Below are 17026 nucleotides of genomic sequence, written 5' to 3'. Positions count from 1 at the left end.
ATTATTATAATTTATCTATATGGGTTATTATTTGTTTTTGTTTAAGTAATCTCAAAGTATTATAGGCTAAAGTACACAGCACATATTTGTAACTAAATACACACACACTCACACACGTACATGCATAACTCTATTCACTTTCACATAATAATGTTTTGTAATTTGGTGTTTAGTTGGTTGTATAGTTTGTGCTGTTGTGTCTGTATTGCAGGAACATCATCTTGGCTGCTGCAGGCTGATGAGTGCTATAATAAAATTACTACATTGTTAAAAGTGTTTTTTTATTCATTATATTTTTATTATTAATATTTTATTTACCCATAAACTTGTCTTTAGGAAGCCATAAGTTATAGTGGCAAGAATAACTTTGTTAAACCTTTAGGGGCGGTTTCCCAGACAGGGTTTATATTAAGACAGGAGTAGGCCTTAATCTACTTAATAATGTTTTAAAAACAGATTAAGTTGGCCTACATATTACTAACAAACAGATTTCCAGATTTATTTTCTTTTATTTCAAAGCTGATGTGTGCAATGGGCCTATATATATATATATATATATATATATATATATATATATATATATATATTATCCATATTATACAATTATTATAATTTATCTATATGGGTTATTATTTGTTTTTGTTTAAGTAATCTCAAAGTATTATAGGCTAAAGTACACACATATATATACACTATATATATATATATATATATATACACTATATATATATATATAATATACACTATATATATATATATATATATATATATATATATATATATATATATATATAATCAATTTGCTTGCATTAAAATAATTGTCTCTTGTTTTTTTTTATTGCAGTCTTTTTTGTTGCTTCCATTCATTCTTCTCAGTTCCATGCAACTTTAAGATTTTCTGGTTCATAGGTGACCTCTGTCACAATTTGTTTTTTCAAATTGCTAAGACACTAAAAGTGGAATTTGAGGCTCACTCGGTGAAATCATTCAAACTTTTTGCAAAACTCTAAACACATTTCTCACATCATTCAAAACTAACCGCTCTTGTTTCATTTGGGAAACACTGCCATTTAAATGCAAAATTTATTTACTGAAGACCTATACAGCCAATAATCATATGGGAAAACACTTGTACATAAATTGAACACTTAGAAATCAAAACTCAGTTTTGAGAAAGAAAGAAATTATTTTTACTATTATATATTAATAAATAATTTTTTATTATTTTCAAAACATTTTGGACAATTTCATGCTTCCAACTTTGTGGGAACAGTTTGTAGATGGCCCCTTTCTGTTCTAACATGACGGCGCACCTGTCCTGACCTCGACCCGATAGAACACCTTTGGGATGAATTAGAGCGGAGACTGCGAGTCATCAGTAAGCTGGTTTGTGGTGGGTGTTCTGGCACAATATGGCTGCCATCGCATCATCCAGGTAGATGCTGCACATTGGAGTCACTTTGGTGACTTTGGGTGTTCCTGTGCACCCAGGAACCCTGCATCTTCCCTTCTTGTAACACATTATTTGCCATTGTGAGGTATTGTCCAATACATCCTTGAAAAGTACCCCTTATTGCACAACGTTTCCCTGAGGCAACAAAAAGAAAAAAATATTTTGTAAACAATTTTGTAAAACCTGCCAAATGGCTTTTCTACACCTTCATACACACACAAATATTTTTTATAAACATGACATGTCAATTTAAATAAGATTACTAAAGCAAATAATCTTGCTTTCTTCTCACACTATATGCTCCTGCTTTTTCAATCATTCTAATTGGTTGCAATCATTTAAAGAAAAATGCACTGAATATACTTTAGGGCTTAGGAAAACTTTCCATTGCCTGAGGGCGATGCTGTGCTGTAGGGTTAATATTTAACCTTTAAACATTTCCTGTTTCCCCCCCAGAACTTTAATATCAATGAATTATGTTTAAAATATAGATATCATCATATTAATACAGTTTATTTACCTAAATTGCTGGATTTAATCAATCATTTTAATAGTAAATAAACATATTTTTCACATTATTTCACTTAAATACAAAAAACCTTCCAGTAGCTATGTAGCATGCAATGAACAGTTAAAACATATAATACCGGTAGATCATGCATTAAGTGTCTCTGCTGTCCTTTAGGAAAAATGACATAAAATGGCATGTAATGGTTATTGCCGCTAGATGGCCTTAACGAGATATAGAGGACATTAAAGCTCCAGTAGGTAGCTTTTGTAAACAAATATTTGTTAAAACTGTCATTATGTCCTGAAAGTAGAATATGAGACAGATAATCTGTGAAAAAAATCAAGCTCCTCTGGCTCCTCCCTGTGGTCCTACTGCCATTTGCAGAAATACACCGCTCCCGGTCAGAAACAACCAATCAGAGCCAGGAGGAATGTTTTAGCAGTGTCAATCACGCTCGTGTACGCGCTGATCCCCCCTCTCTTGCACAGCGCGAGCGCGTACCGTCGTTCGTGACTCTCCTGTTCAAACTCGTTCATCCAAATGAACGAATCTTTTTTCGAGTCATTTCGTTCATTCAACGAACGAAATGACTCGAAAAAAGATTTGTTCATTTTGAACGAGTCTTTTTCTCAGTCATTTCGTTCAATCAACAAACGAATGACTCGAAAAGAGATTTGTTCATTTGGATGAACGAGTTTGAACAGGATCACGAACGTGCATCACAGAACAGAGCAAGGCGAGCATTTGTGCTTATAAAACTTAAAGTTTTTTATTTATTTTTGAAATGACCGATCGTTTCACTAGATAAGACCCTTATTCATCGTCTGGTATCGTTTAAAACCCTTTGAAGCTGCGCTGAAACTGTCATTTGGTCCTCGAAACGTTTGTGTCCTATTGAAGTCCATCATATGGAGAAAAAGCCTGGAATGTTTTCATCAAAAAACTTTATTTCTTTTCGACTGAAGAAAGAAAGACATGGACATCTTGGATGACATGGGGGTGAGTAAATTATCAGCAAAAGTTTTTTTTTAGAGTGAACTAATCCTTTAACGTAATCCTTGGTAGCTATAACTTATAGAAAGAGTGCAACCTTATAAAGTTACATGTATTGCAAAATACATAATGATTTGAGGACCAAGTTTGTAGTCAAAGTATGGGCAGGCCATAGTCAAAGTAAAGCATATTGTTGATGTTTCGTCCCTATTAGTGAATGTTCCATAACTGTTTATAATCCGCCATCATCGGTGGTCCTGCTTACTAGCCTGCGCGTTCACGGCAGGCTCCGCTGTGGGGGAGGACTTGTGGAGGGAGGGCTGTAGCGTAGTAGAGAGCAAGGGGGTTGGACCTGTAAGTTGTGCTTGTTCAAATTTTCAGGCTAAGTCAACATTTTCTCAAAACTCCCTACTGCAGCTTTAACTGGAACACAGAAAAGTATTAAGGAAAGGCCGGGTGCTCTTAAATTCCCATCGAATGTGACATCAGCACGATAATGACACTGAGGAATTTTAAATACAAGATTTAATGCATTAATACAAAATCGGTTGAGAAATGAAGAAGAAGACGACAACAATTTGTCAACACAACACAACACAATTGACAGGTTGGTTTTCTACACCTTTCATGTAATGTAATTCAAAATTCGCGCCAAAATCTAAATAAGCTAAATAGGTAAACTATTTTAAGTTCATTTGTATTTTTATTTGTATTTCGATCCCTATCAACTTTAAAAGCAAATCCTTGGATTTCACATACAAATAATTTATTAACATGGTACCAAGTATATAGTAAGAATGGATTTACTTCATAACTTATGAAGTAAACTTACTTAAGTAAACAACTTATCGTTGATCATTTCTTATAACATGTCCAAACCTCCACAGCAGTCACTTTACTAAGCTGAAAAATAAGAAAATTACACATGGATTTAACACTTAAAGACGTACACGCATTGGGCTTCAAAAATATAACCCAACATGTCTTTCCATTTTGAAATGAATGCTTTCTTATCAGACTGAGAATGTTCCAAAGCAACATCCCCAGTGAAGTCTCAGCCACGACTAGAAGAAGAGCTGCTAGGCAGAGCATCATTAGGATTTCTTTCATTGAAAATAGTGGGGAGCATCTCATCACAACACAACGTAAGTGCCTTCTGTAGTGTCTAACGAGACATTGTTAAATGTGGTTATATGTGACCATTATTATCATTATTTGTGATATTCATTAATTTTTTCTTTTAACAGGTACAACGGTTAAAAAACTAGTTGTGCCATTTTCAATGGATGAGAGAGCATTTCATCAGAAAATTAGGGAAGCTTTTCCAATAATAGGAGAGGGTGGAATCGAAATCTGCATAGTTTACAGGAGGAGAAGGGTAATACCTGTTGAGTTGAGCTCAGTTTGCCCTGCAGCTATAAAAGCATGCCCACAGTTTGGCAGATCAGCGGTGTATGTAAGGCTTAAGGTAAGAAAGAACAACAAATTATTCTACCAAATATATATCCCAAACGAATTATTATGCTATAAAACAAACATGTTTTTATTTATTTTTATTTTTTATCCTGCATTGCTTTTACTGGGATGCCATTACTATTGTTATATTAACATTCAATTAAAAAGAAAAGTTGTTTGAAAGACTATGCTGCCTTTTTTCTTGACAGAACACATCCAGTTTGGCTGGCACACAACATGACAGCAGTAACGAGTGGAACTGTCAAAGCAGTACTGTAAGTTTTTCTCACTTTATGATTATTCAGATGATAAGTTTATTTATTACAATATATCCAATATGAAATGCTTAAGACAAACCAACTCTTTTCAAACTGTGACTGTTTTATAAAATGTTCATTCTAAAGTGTAAAATATTTATTATTTCTCAGACCTTTTTGTCAGTCAGCAAGAACAACAAAATTAACATGATATTTGACCATGTAAAATTCTGTATTCTGATTTAGTGTAATTTTTTTGATAGGATCCAATCTATGGAACCGTAGACATTTTAGGTAATCCGGGAACAGGCAGGGTAAGTAACCAGCATTCTCATCTATCAGGTGAAAACTGTACATTTACATGTACATTTACATGTACATTTACATGTACAGTTTGCTGTAATGTTTAATTAAAGCATATTATGTTCTCAAAATAAGATTTTGTTGTGAACTTTGTGATTAACTTTGAATAATGTTATAAACTTAATAAATGTAATGAGTTTATTTATCTGTTCATTATGTTAAAAGGATCATCAGCGGCGCCAGTTTGAATCCTTAGAAAAAAGGCGAATACAGGTTTTTTTCTATTTATTTTTTCCATTTTAATCATGTTTTCCTATATATGATATAATGTGTGTGAGTTTATATAAATATATGTGTGTGTGTGTGTGTGTATGACATTTATACATCTTTTCGAAGAAAATTGCTGAAAGGAGGACACATGGATGTCAGATTGTTGAGCCAGAGTAAGGCATTGCAATACAGTTTCAGTACCCTGATGGCACCAGGAAAACAAGGAAATTTGTTGAGTCTCAACCAATTCAGGTATTTTGTGCTGGCTAATTTGTAAGTCCTTTCTGCACATTCAGTATATTCATGATATAGCTCTTATTTGTAATTGTATATTTGCTCATGTGTTGTAAAGGATCTGTTAGCCTTTGCTGGTTCAGATGACATGGCCAGTGAAGTATTCCGTGTACAGCTCTCCTGGGGCCTGTTCTTCGTACGTCGCTAACTCAGTTAGCTGGATTTGATTGTTGGCGATTTGGCATGATCTTGGATCGTTTGGTTCTTCGAAGCTCATCCTAGACTTGCTGTCCGCAACAGGTGCGCCAGCTTGAACCTGCTCGCGAGCAGGCTTATTTCATGTAAACAGGAATAGATTGCGGCTTTATAAGCGGAGGTGATACGGGAAGTCTGTCGTAGCCATGTCTTGTCCATTTTTACGACAGCAACCTGTTGCGGAAGGTGCGAGGATAATTCGCAGAGCTTTTCGAATTAATCGCGTATTGCAGGATAGACAGGATCCTTTAGCGCAGCGCGACAGTGTAATTTTTGAGAGATATTGTTTTTCTCGTGAGGGTGTTATTTACATCATTAATTTGCTGGAACCACACATTAAATGTTCAACACGGAGGAGTCGGGCTTTGACAACTGCACAGACTGTGTGCATTGCCCTGAGATTCTTTGCGAGTGGCACGTTCCTTTACACTATTGGAGATGCAGAGAACTTAGTGAAAAGTGCTGTCTGTCGTGCCATTCGCAAAGTTTACTTGGCACTCAAGCAGTTTTTAGGGGGTTTTGTGGTATTTCCAAGCCACTTAAGACCCCAGGTTGTAAAGCAGAATTTTTTTGCTATTGCAGGTACATTTATAATTGTTAATGACATGCAATCATGACCATGCCAAAAAGTATGACTAACAGTATGTGTCCTTCAGGCTTCCCTAACGTGATTGGTGCCATAGACTGCACACACGTCCCCATCAAGGCCCCACCAGGGCCCAATGAAGGGGATTTTGTGAACCGAAAGGGGGTTCACAGTGTAAATGTGCAGGCAAGTTACTATTACAATTTATAATATTCCAGATTAGTAATATATTACATAAAAAAATGAATGTAATCAAAAAGTATGCAGTTGACTGACTAAAATCTCTTAGATGGTGTGTGACTCTATGTTCCATATAACAAATGTGGAAGCAAAATGGCCAGGATCAGTGCATGACTCAAGAATTTTCAGAGAGTCACATTTATGCACATTATTTGAACGTGGTAAGGGAACTTATAAATGTCAAGCTCACAGTATTACACACACTTATGCTGAGCCTAACAAAACTGCATTTTTCCATTATACAGGGAATTTTGACGGGGTCCTGCTTGGTGACCGGGGCTATGCCTGCAGGCAGTACTTCATGACGCCATTCCCTGACCCAAACCCTGGACCACAAACCCGTTACAATGCAGCTCTAGCCAGGACAAGGGCACGCATTGAAATGACCTTTGGGCAACTAAAGGAAAGATTTCAGTGTCTGAAGGGTCTGAGGGTTGCACCTGACAGGGCCTGTGACATAATTGTTGCATGTGCCATATTGCATAACATTGCCACTATCAGAAAGGAGAGGACCCCTGTGGTGGGGGTGCAGCCTGATGATGACCTCCAGCCAGTGCACTTGGACCAACCTAGTGGCAGAGCTGCACGGGACAGAATTGTGGAACACCATTTTTGAATGTGTAATAAAAGACAAGACAAAAATGCTTAGTTCCTGGAGTTTTATTTAAACAATTCTTTATAAAGAAAAGCCAGCAAGTCATCCTTTGCCTGCAATAAGAGATAGTTATGTAAAGTCAGCAATACTACTATGTGTCAAATGATGTATTAGCACTTACTCTGAAGGTCCTTTTGAAGCAACTCTATCTCTAGTGCAATTTTTCTCTTTTTCAAGTTGTCAAGTTCAATTTCTCCTCTTAATTTGTGTTTTTTCAGGTCAAAATACTCGATTTTTTGTTGAAGATGCCGTTTATATAGGGAACGGATGTCACCCTGTGCCATTTTGTGAAAGAAAAAGGGTCAAAACATGCCTCATGCAACAAAAGTAAAAAATAAAAGTACAACACTGTCCACCTCTGTATCAGTTCTTTGTGCAGACTCTTCTGTAGGCCTTTCTTTAGGCCTTTCTGTAGGCGTGGACTCCTGCAACTCATATTGCAGACAGAAAGAATAGGTACACAAGTATATACAAATTAGTGCAAAGTTATTTATGCACTTACAGGTTCTTCCTCCAAAGGACAGTCATCTGAGAGGGTTTCTTCACTGTCCTGTGCAATGGAAATAAAAGGGTATTACAAAGTGTTGCACTTTCTTCCCTTTATGCAAGTTAGAAAAAGTACACAACTTACTGCATATGCTTCAGCCACCACTTGCTTGGGAACAGGTAAAAGTGTTGGTGTATTATGTAAAACTGCACAAAAGAGGGGAACAAAAAAAATTGTCATTACAATTAACTACACTGTAAAAAATATAATGTGATCAATAACTCATGGCAATATATTTTATATTAACTAAAAGTTTAGAAGTTTCACTTTCACAAACGGTTTAAATTACAGTACAAGCGATTTGGATTATACTTCATTTAATGCAGCAACAAATAATTTTACAGTGTACTAAGAGAATTGAAAACTCATTTAGCCTACCAGTAATAAAGGTGTTGCTGCTACTGGTCCCTGGCTTTGGGTCTGAGGAAGAGCAGCCCCCAGGGATGCCCTCCACAATGGGTTGGTTTTCATTCAACCCAAGGGCCAGCTCCTCTGCTGGGGTATATTGTGGTGGTGCAGGACCACCACCTGTTTTTTTTTTTCAGCCTTTTTCTTGGTGGCTGTTATAAACAGACAAACACATTATTTAACAGTGGCTTTTAAAAAGAGTAAAAAATTGGCTTTTTAAAATAAAGACAGTATAAGAATTAAAGGCTACCATTTTGTAGAATATTCTTGTACTTCACTTTTACTTGTCCCCATGTTCTAGTGGGTCCCGTGGAGGCTCTGACATAAAAGAACAAAATAAATATGAAATTATTAAAATGCAAAAATACATACTGTAGAAAGTGATAGAAACATCTACCATGGACAGCACTTACGCATTTAATTTGTCTGCTACTTTTTGCCAGCCCTCTCTCCTGGATTTTGCAGACTTCGAGGTGTTCCCTGTCGTTTTAATTAAAGATTCAAATTCGGCATAACCTTCCATTAAAAGCTCTTGTTCTCTTTGGGAGAAAAACTGGGCACGTTCTTTGGCCATGCTGAACAGCCAATAGCAGCGTTGCTGATCATTGTTTCTACTATCGATACATATCCCCTTTTAACCCAGCGCATGAACGCGCAATTATCTCAGATAACTCAATCCAGCGATACTAATCATAAACAACAGGTGTGTTCGAAGAACCCAATTAGCCGGATCATGATTAGCACGATGATATCATCTTGGATGTCTCATTTGATCTCGGATGTTTTAAGCAACGTACGAAGAACGAGCCCCTGGTCACCCAACACTATACTTAGCACTGTTGATGGTAGCCTCTCAGATCATGAAATTATTAGGCCCTCAACCTTGTATGTGCTTTGGATGTCAGGTGTTCAAATGGAGGTAAGTTCAACTTTAAAACATCAAAGTTTTTTTTCTAAAAGGGAAAAAACAACAACTTATGTCAATATTATTATAATGCATTTTAGGGACTAATTACATCCGGTATTGAATCTTCAACTGACCAACCGGCTGCTACTCAGGACTTAGGAAGCATCCCGAGTCCCATCCATTCCAGTGATCCGAATGTGGGGTACTCCAACACAGTTGCAGGAAGCATTCCGAGTCCCATCCATTCCAGTGATCCAGATGTGGGGTACTCCAACACAGTTGCAGGAAGCATTCCGAGTCCCATCCATTCCAGTGATCCGGATGTGGGGTACTCCAACACAGTTGCAGGAAGCATTCCCCCATTGGGCTTCCCCGGAGAACCAAGAATTGAGTTTTACACACAAGAAAATCGCCGGCTTCCATTTGCGTCAACTTGTGGCATGGTGCTCTTTTTGCCTCGAGGTATCCAAGAAGAGGAGGAGTTTACTGACCTGCTTAACACGGCACTTAAAGGGTAGCTTGGATTTGGAAAAATCTAATTTAGTAAATTTAGTCATTTGTTAATTCAAGGGATAGTTGACCCTAAAACGAAATTTCTGTCATTAATTACTCACCCTCATGTCGTTCCAAACGCGTAAAATTTTGGTCATCATCGGAACACAAATGAAGATCTTTTTAATGAAATCTGAGAGCTTTCTGTCCCTTCATTGACATCTATGCAATTACCACTTTGACGCATCAAAAAGTTCATAAATAGATTGTAAAAGTAATCCATATGAACAGAGCAGTTTAGTCTAAATTTTCTGAAGAGACTCGATCGCTTTACATGATGAACAGATTGAATTTAGGCTTTTATTCACATATAAACATTCAACGCACACATCAGTTGTGTTAAACAGAAGCTCAAGCATGTTCGCTTGTCGTGCGAGAACCAATGAGGTTCATTCACTCAAACATGCTTGAGCTTATGTTTATCATAAATTATGTGTTGATGAAAGTTTATATGTGAATACAAGCCTAGATTTAATCTGTTCATTATGTAAAGCAATCGTGTCTCTTCAGAATATTTTGGAATAAAATGGTTAATTCATATGGATTAGTTTTACGATCTTTTTATGAACGTCAAAGTGGTATTTGCCTAGCTGTCAATGGAGGGACAGAAAGATCTCAGATTTCATCAAAAAGATCTTCATTTGTGTTCTGAAGATGAACGAAAGGCTAACGGGTTTGGAACGACATGAGGGTGAGTGATTAATGACAGAAATTTCATTTTTGGGTGAACTATCTCATTAAGTTCAGTGAGATTTTTTTGCACAAACTTTATTTTCTCAAACAACATTATGTTCTTGAATGTTAAACAGTAAAACAGTTTAGAAATAAAAAATTAAAAGAGAACACTTCCAATGTTAAAAGTGGATTTGCTAGTTTCAACAGTTTGTGCATAATTCATTTAAGACTACAATGTTTGTCTTTTCTCTGAAAATAAAAATTCAAAAATTAAGAGGAAATATTGCATCTTCTGTTTTATTGCATTACACTATTGCAGATTCCAAATAAGAAATGTCATTTTCAGTGCTTGGTCATGTATTTCTAGACAAATATATAGACTGTAGTTCAGTTATGTTTATAAATGAGTACAGCGTTGTTTCTCAAAATCATTGTGAAATGCAAAGATCTAAATATAATGCTGTAAATACAAACAATTTACTTCAGCAATCTAGGTTTATGTGAGTAGAGCACTCAAAATGAATACTTGGTCAATACTTGCTCAATCTTAAAAAGAGTGAGTGGTATAGGAATGATATGATATGACTTATGATATGACCTGCATTGGTGACCAAAAGTTTAAAATGTTTAAGATGTTTTTAAATAGGTCTCTAATGCTCACAAAAGGCTGCATTTATTTAATAAATATTAATAATAATCAGCAAGAACAGTGATATTGTGAAATATTGCAATCTAAAATAGCTGTTTTCTATGTAAATATATTGTCAAATGTAATTTGTTCCTGTGAATATACTCAAAGCTGAATTTTCAGCATTACTCCAGTCTTGTCACATAATCCTTCAGAAATCATTCTCATATGCGGATTTGATGCTCAGAAACATTTATGATTTTTATCACGTGGATAACTATTGTTCTGCTTAATATTTTTGTGATTCGTCATAAGTTTGTGATAACTAAACCATGATACTTTTTCAAGATTTAGTTTAAAAAATGGAAAGTTAAAAAAATCTTTTGTAACATTATAAAATGATTTACTGTCACTTTTGATCAATTTAATACATTCTTACTGCATACAAATAGTATTGTTAATGTTAAATATTAATGTCCAGTAGTGTACACAAAAATATTAAACAGTTTTCAACATTGTTAATAATATTGAATGTTTCCTGTAAGGGCAATGAAATAAATTACATTCTAAACTATATTTAAATAGAAAACAGTTATTTTAAATTGTAATTTAATTTATATTATTTCACAGTATTCCTGTTTTGACATATTGTTTATCAAATAAATGCAGCTTAAGTGGCTATTAGAAAAAACATTAAAAATCTTAAATATTCCAAACATTTGTTCCAGTGTATGTGTGACCTATATGGGTTGAGGAATATTTCCAAGGAAATGAATAACTTGCTCCAAAAGATCAGTTCCTAAATCATCACGTCTTCCACCAAGAGGGTTGACCTGCTGCACAAGTTGTTCCATGACTCCTCCTTGAATGTTGAAGTGGTTCGCAGGAATCTCAATAGATTCTGGCCAGTTGAAAATTGTTTGAAAATCTTGGCGGGTAACTTCTTCTGAAGCTGGAGGAATGTTAACATCTGTAACTGGCTCTGCAACTGGCTCTGCAACTGGCTCTTCGTCTGCTCCAAGGATTCCACGTATCCCTGTCTGGTTTCGAGTTAGCTGTGAGAGACATCCTCGAATGAAGAGCTGATGGGGAGACATGTACCGTTCAGTTCTCAGCTTGTGGTGGTTCCATTGATGAATGAAGAGTTGGAGATCCCTGTTGATTCGAGGTATATACACATAATGTAATGCCCACAGGTGCATGTCATTGGTACTGTCAATTTTACCCTCACTTTCCAAAAGCATGAATAATGCATAGTAAGTATTGGAGATGCCCTGCTAAACGTCCCGCCACAATCTCTCGATCCTTTGGTTGTGTGTACTCCTTCCTCTCAGAGCACTTCCCCTGGTGAATCCCCGGAAGACATTCATAAATAGGCAGACTGCATTATTCTCCCCTCCATTATCACAGCGGTCTCTTGAAGGTAAACCATATTGGCCAATGGCTTCTACAAAACTATGGAAAACTGTGTCACTGCGATTGTTGCAAGAAGCCTTTAAGAATACAACAAGCCTGCTGTACTCGTCAATCCCATCATGTATGACAATCCTCCACCTAACAAAAAAAAAAAAAAAAAGGGTATGTGAGGTAAACTGAAAACTGATCAAATTACGTAACATTTATTCTGGTAGTCATCTCAAAAGATCTAAAGCCAAGTATGCAGAAGGTGATGGAAATGAATACTACTGGATTTATTTGTATTTGGCAGATAACATATTGAGTGCCATCAATAATATTGTGCATGTTACATTTCAATGAAACCCGAGTAAAAGAATGCTAATTAACAAAAAAATTATCCATTTGTTTGTTTTAGCAGTATGCCACAATCTACACATGGTCTTTTTACATAAAAGAAATATAATAGAAGGACCATATACCTGATTAACTTATGATTACCATCCAAATGCCATAATGAATTTTGCCCGACAACCTTATCTTCTGTGCAGTCTACGTGCAGTGACTCTCTGGGCTGCTCCCACTGGATTAGTCCTAATTAAACTTTGTCGGACTCTGTGCCGCTGCAACACAATACCCTGACCAGCCAGACGTGCCCAGACTGACTCTGCTCCAAGTTCATCATTTCCTCCAACTACTTCTCTGACTCTGTTATCAAGGTCAGAGTCGGACAGATCAGTATATCTGTCTCTAAGTGAAATACGGAATTCCCTGTTGATAGAAGAGAGCAAATGTGAGACTCATGGATTCAAACCCAATATAACTTTGTTGCCCTTTACTCAAATTCTCCACTATATGTATATTAAGTTAATATTGTTTAAAATCAGTCAATCAATCAATCAATTAATTAATTAATTAATTAATTAATTAATTAATTATCCTTAGGGTTTATCCCTATCACTATATATAGTTTATATAATATTTGCTGCTCAATACTGACAACTGTTGATGTTTAAAACCTTTTCAAACTGTTTGTTGAAATAGGGGTTGTGTGGGTTTGACAATTTTAGATGAAACAATGAGGCATATGACTGTGAGAATAACGTTTTTGAGTAGTTCAGAGTCAGACTTATTTATCCGTATGCTTTAGTTTGGGTCAAGGAAATCTATCTCAGCATCTCCGGCCATAGGCGGGGGAAACACCCTGTACATGAAGACGCATCTTTTTCGGCAGTACTTGATCCAGTAATAATAACACTTTCTCTTCTGTTCTATTTATGAAAAAATAAAAAAGAACAAGTACTGTGTTAGATTAAACTGAGAAGGGTAATAGCATTTGCATATCGTCGTCTTACTGTTAGTGTAACTGCTTTTATTGTTCTCATTTGTAAGTCGCTTTGGATAAAAGCGTCTGCTAAATAAATAAATGTAATGTAAAATGTAAATGTAGGGGAGATGCAGAGAGCCAGGACCTTTTTGCTGTGAGGTGACAGCGCTACCCACTGAGACATCATGCCACCACTTGCAATGGACTTATGTGCAACTTAAATACCACATACATACAGATCTAGATTTTTGGGTGATATTGTACATAAAATGAACCCTGAATATTGCATTAAAATTTAAGATGCATTACTTATCTGTACAATTTAAATGCATAAAAAGACTGCATGAACAACTAAGACAAATAACCTCACCTTAAACGACGTTTCACAGTTCGCCTGGACACACACTAGATTTCTGCCATTTGTTTTGTAGAAAAATTATATTCTAGCAGAAAACGCAACTGTTCTTCGGTTATGGAGAATCGTGGACGGCCAGATGAGCCCCTTACCAAGGGAGCACTGTAACCCTGGGGAACTAAGGATAACAGAAAAAAAAACACTTAATAAAGAACAATTCAAAATTAGTATTCAAAATGGTTATGCAAACAAAGCATATCAAACACATCAATATGATACATATTAATATTAACACATTTTGGAACATACCGTGCTGCTGAGTCGATGTTTCCAAATGATCCAGAAACTCAGATACCTGGTCCAGCATGTCATTTGCTGATTCAGGATCCAGCAATCTCCCTCGTGACCAGACCACACTTCTGGCCATTGTCTGCATTCTGTAAAAGGGAAAATATATAATATAATATAATATAATTTAAAAAAACTTCTAGGTTCTTCTACTTCAGTGGTGGCTGACTAACACTGTCATTAACATTAACTGCAAAGCCTAGATCTTACAATTAATTCAAAATAAATGCAAAGAAACAGATTGCCATATTAAATTTGTATTCATAGGAGAAAAAAATACTGTCAGAACAGATCATAAAACAAAGTGCTTAGGAAAAGTGCAAAGTGCTTAGGACTATATTGTATAATGTAACCTAAAGTTACATATAATTTAATTCATAAATAATTACATACGTTTTATTAGCTACCCATTAAACATCCACTGGTATTGTAAGAGAGAACAATTCTCCATACCATGTAATGATTTCAAGTTGCATTAAGTCAGCTATCTTTCTTATAAATGTAGGCCTAATGACTTTTGGACATAGCGGAATATTACAAGATTCAAATCTTCATTAGTATGGTTATAGTAAGAAGCCAGCTCCACGCAGTCTGAAAAAGTTATTTGGCAGTTTGCAAAAAAATTTCTAAGAGCCATGGTTATGGTTTCAGCTGCTTACTTTGGTACCTGATCGCGTTTCATACCGAGAAAGAACGTAGGACAACTTAAAAGGGCATGACAAATCAGGACATAAGGCTGACATCACACACTATGTACCAATGCATTATCCCTCATGAACAATTATTATGTCTGCTGTTTGCATACGTGTATCTTAACGACATCCTTCATTACTAAACATGACTTCTGATGTTTGTATATGTATATATCAATCAGAGACATACGTACCATCGCGTCACATATGCAAATATAGTCTCAAATACAGCAATTTCATTGGCTACTGTGCTTTTTGACGCGTTAACGCGAACAAACAGCGCGTGTTGACGCGGTCAAATATCACGCGTTTCGTTTAAAGACTATTGGCCCCGATCGCGTTCCATAGACACACGCTTCGAATCCTCGATACGGGAGGGCACATCACTAGCTATTGGATCTCTCTCTTCTGTGTGTGATTCGTGACAGAAGTAGTCTGTGAGTACTCATTACGATGTGCATTGAAGAGATAACATTTGTGCGGGTTGCATTGTATTTCATAAAATATCAAACTTATTCCTCTGCGCAATAAAAGATAACGCATGCCATATGTGCTTTCGCAATGCATTTCATACTTAAACTAACCATTTTCATTAGTGTAGAAAGGAAAATCATTGCATTTGCTGTTGGAAATACAACCCATAATTTATTGGTTTTCGCATTGCATACAACGAATTTATTTGTGAACTTTATCTGTTGCTTTACTATGCATACAATAACTAACTGTGCAGAATTCCGTAGTGCATTAAAGAGATGTGCAAGCAATCTGCTGTTGCATTGCACTTACGATCAAGCATTGTGCATTGAAGAATAACATATGCAGTTTGTTTTGCATTGCAATGCATTCAAGAACTAACTCATTCCGTAGTGCAAAGAGTCGTGCAAAGCATTGCACCTACGATCAAGCGCTGTGCATTGAAGAATAACATTAATGCACTTTGTTGCAATGCATTCAAGAACTAACTCCTTCCGCAGTACATTGACGAGATTTAATTTCGGTTGTTTCATTGCACTGTGCTTAAGTCCAGGGGAAGATCTAGAAACATTGATATGTTGCTTTATTTAATAGGCGGTGACTGAAGTTCCTGGACCAGTGGAAATCTCTTAATTTACAATTTTTAGTGGTCTCAAATGAAATAAGTTCACAGTAATACTTTGCTCACATTATTAGTGGATTATAAATTTTAGTTAATACATTTAAATGACAGTTTAGGCAGGTGGTTTATGCAAGTGAAATTAGTTAACTCGTGTTTTAATTTAGTGCATTTTTACAGTAACATACTGTAGAATACAGTAAAACTGTACAATTAACAGTAAATTACTGGCAACACTGTTGCCAGTATTTTACTGTAAAAAAGCCTGGTAAGGTCTAACAGTGCACAACATATTTGTGTTCGCATATAATTGCGTACAACTCTTTTTTTTTTACTGACGACTAAAAGCTGTCGCTTTACAATGCATACAAGAACTAACTCTGTTCTTTTTTTTAAAGCATTGTATTGCACACACGATCTAACGTTGTTCACTGTAGAATAATATTTAAGCTATATGCCTGTTGCATTGCAATGCCTACAAGATCTAACTGCATTAAGAGATAACAGTATTTCTCTTTGAAATGAAAAGATAACATTTGACACGACAATGTGATTTCGCATTGCGTACTACTAAATTAAACTTATTAATTTGTGTATGAAGAAAAATCATTGCATTAGCTGTTGAAATGTCAACCCACAACATTTTTTTTGCATACAAATGTTACCTTGGTGATACTGATAGTTCACCTAAACAATGAAAATTCTGTCATAATTTACTCACTCTGGTGTTGTTCCAAACCTGCATGAGTTTCTTTCTTCTGTTGAACACCAAATTAGATGATACTGATAGTTCACCTAAACAATGAAAATTCTGTCATAATTTACTCACTCTGGTGTTGTTCCAAACCTGCGAGTAGTATATATCCTTCACCTTCTGTCAAAATGAT

At 35.9% G+C, this 17026-nt stretch overlaps 2 long non-coding RNA genes across 2 annotated transcripts; both read right to left on the bottom strand.

The window, feature by feature from the left end:
• Positions 1-7202: 7202 nt before the first annotated feature.
• Positions 7203-7616, bottom strand: LOC143728903 (uncharacterized). Its single transcript, XR_013199917.1, has 3 exons — positions 7569-7616; positions 7334-7487; positions 7203-7265 (listed from the first exon to the last, which is right to left on the bottom strand). It is a non-coding gene; the product is annotated as an uncharacterized LOC143728903 (long non-coding RNA).
• A 78-nt stretch (positions 7617-7694) lies between these two features.
• Positions 7695-8191, bottom strand: LOC143728749 (uncharacterized). Its single transcript, XR_013199886.1, has 3 exons — positions 8138-8191; positions 7844-7905; positions 7695-7762 (listed from the first exon to the last, which is right to left on the bottom strand). It is a non-coding gene; the product is annotated as an uncharacterized LOC143728749 (long non-coding RNA).
• Between the last annotated feature and the right edge of the window lie 8835 nt (positions 8192-17026).

The sequence above is a fragment of the Siphateles boraxobius genome, unplaced genomic scaffold, assembly GCF_051911475.1.
Source record: "Siphateles boraxobius isolate OS27281-9 unplaced genomic scaffold, OSU_SipBor_1 8, whole genome shotgun sequence".
Taxonomy (NCBI): domain Eukaryota; kingdom Metazoa; phylum Chordata; class Actinopteri; order Cypriniformes; family Leuciscidae; genus Siphateles; species Siphateles boraxobius.
Note: the sequence above shows the minus strand (reverse complement) of the source record. Positions and strands in the feature narration are given on the sequence as shown.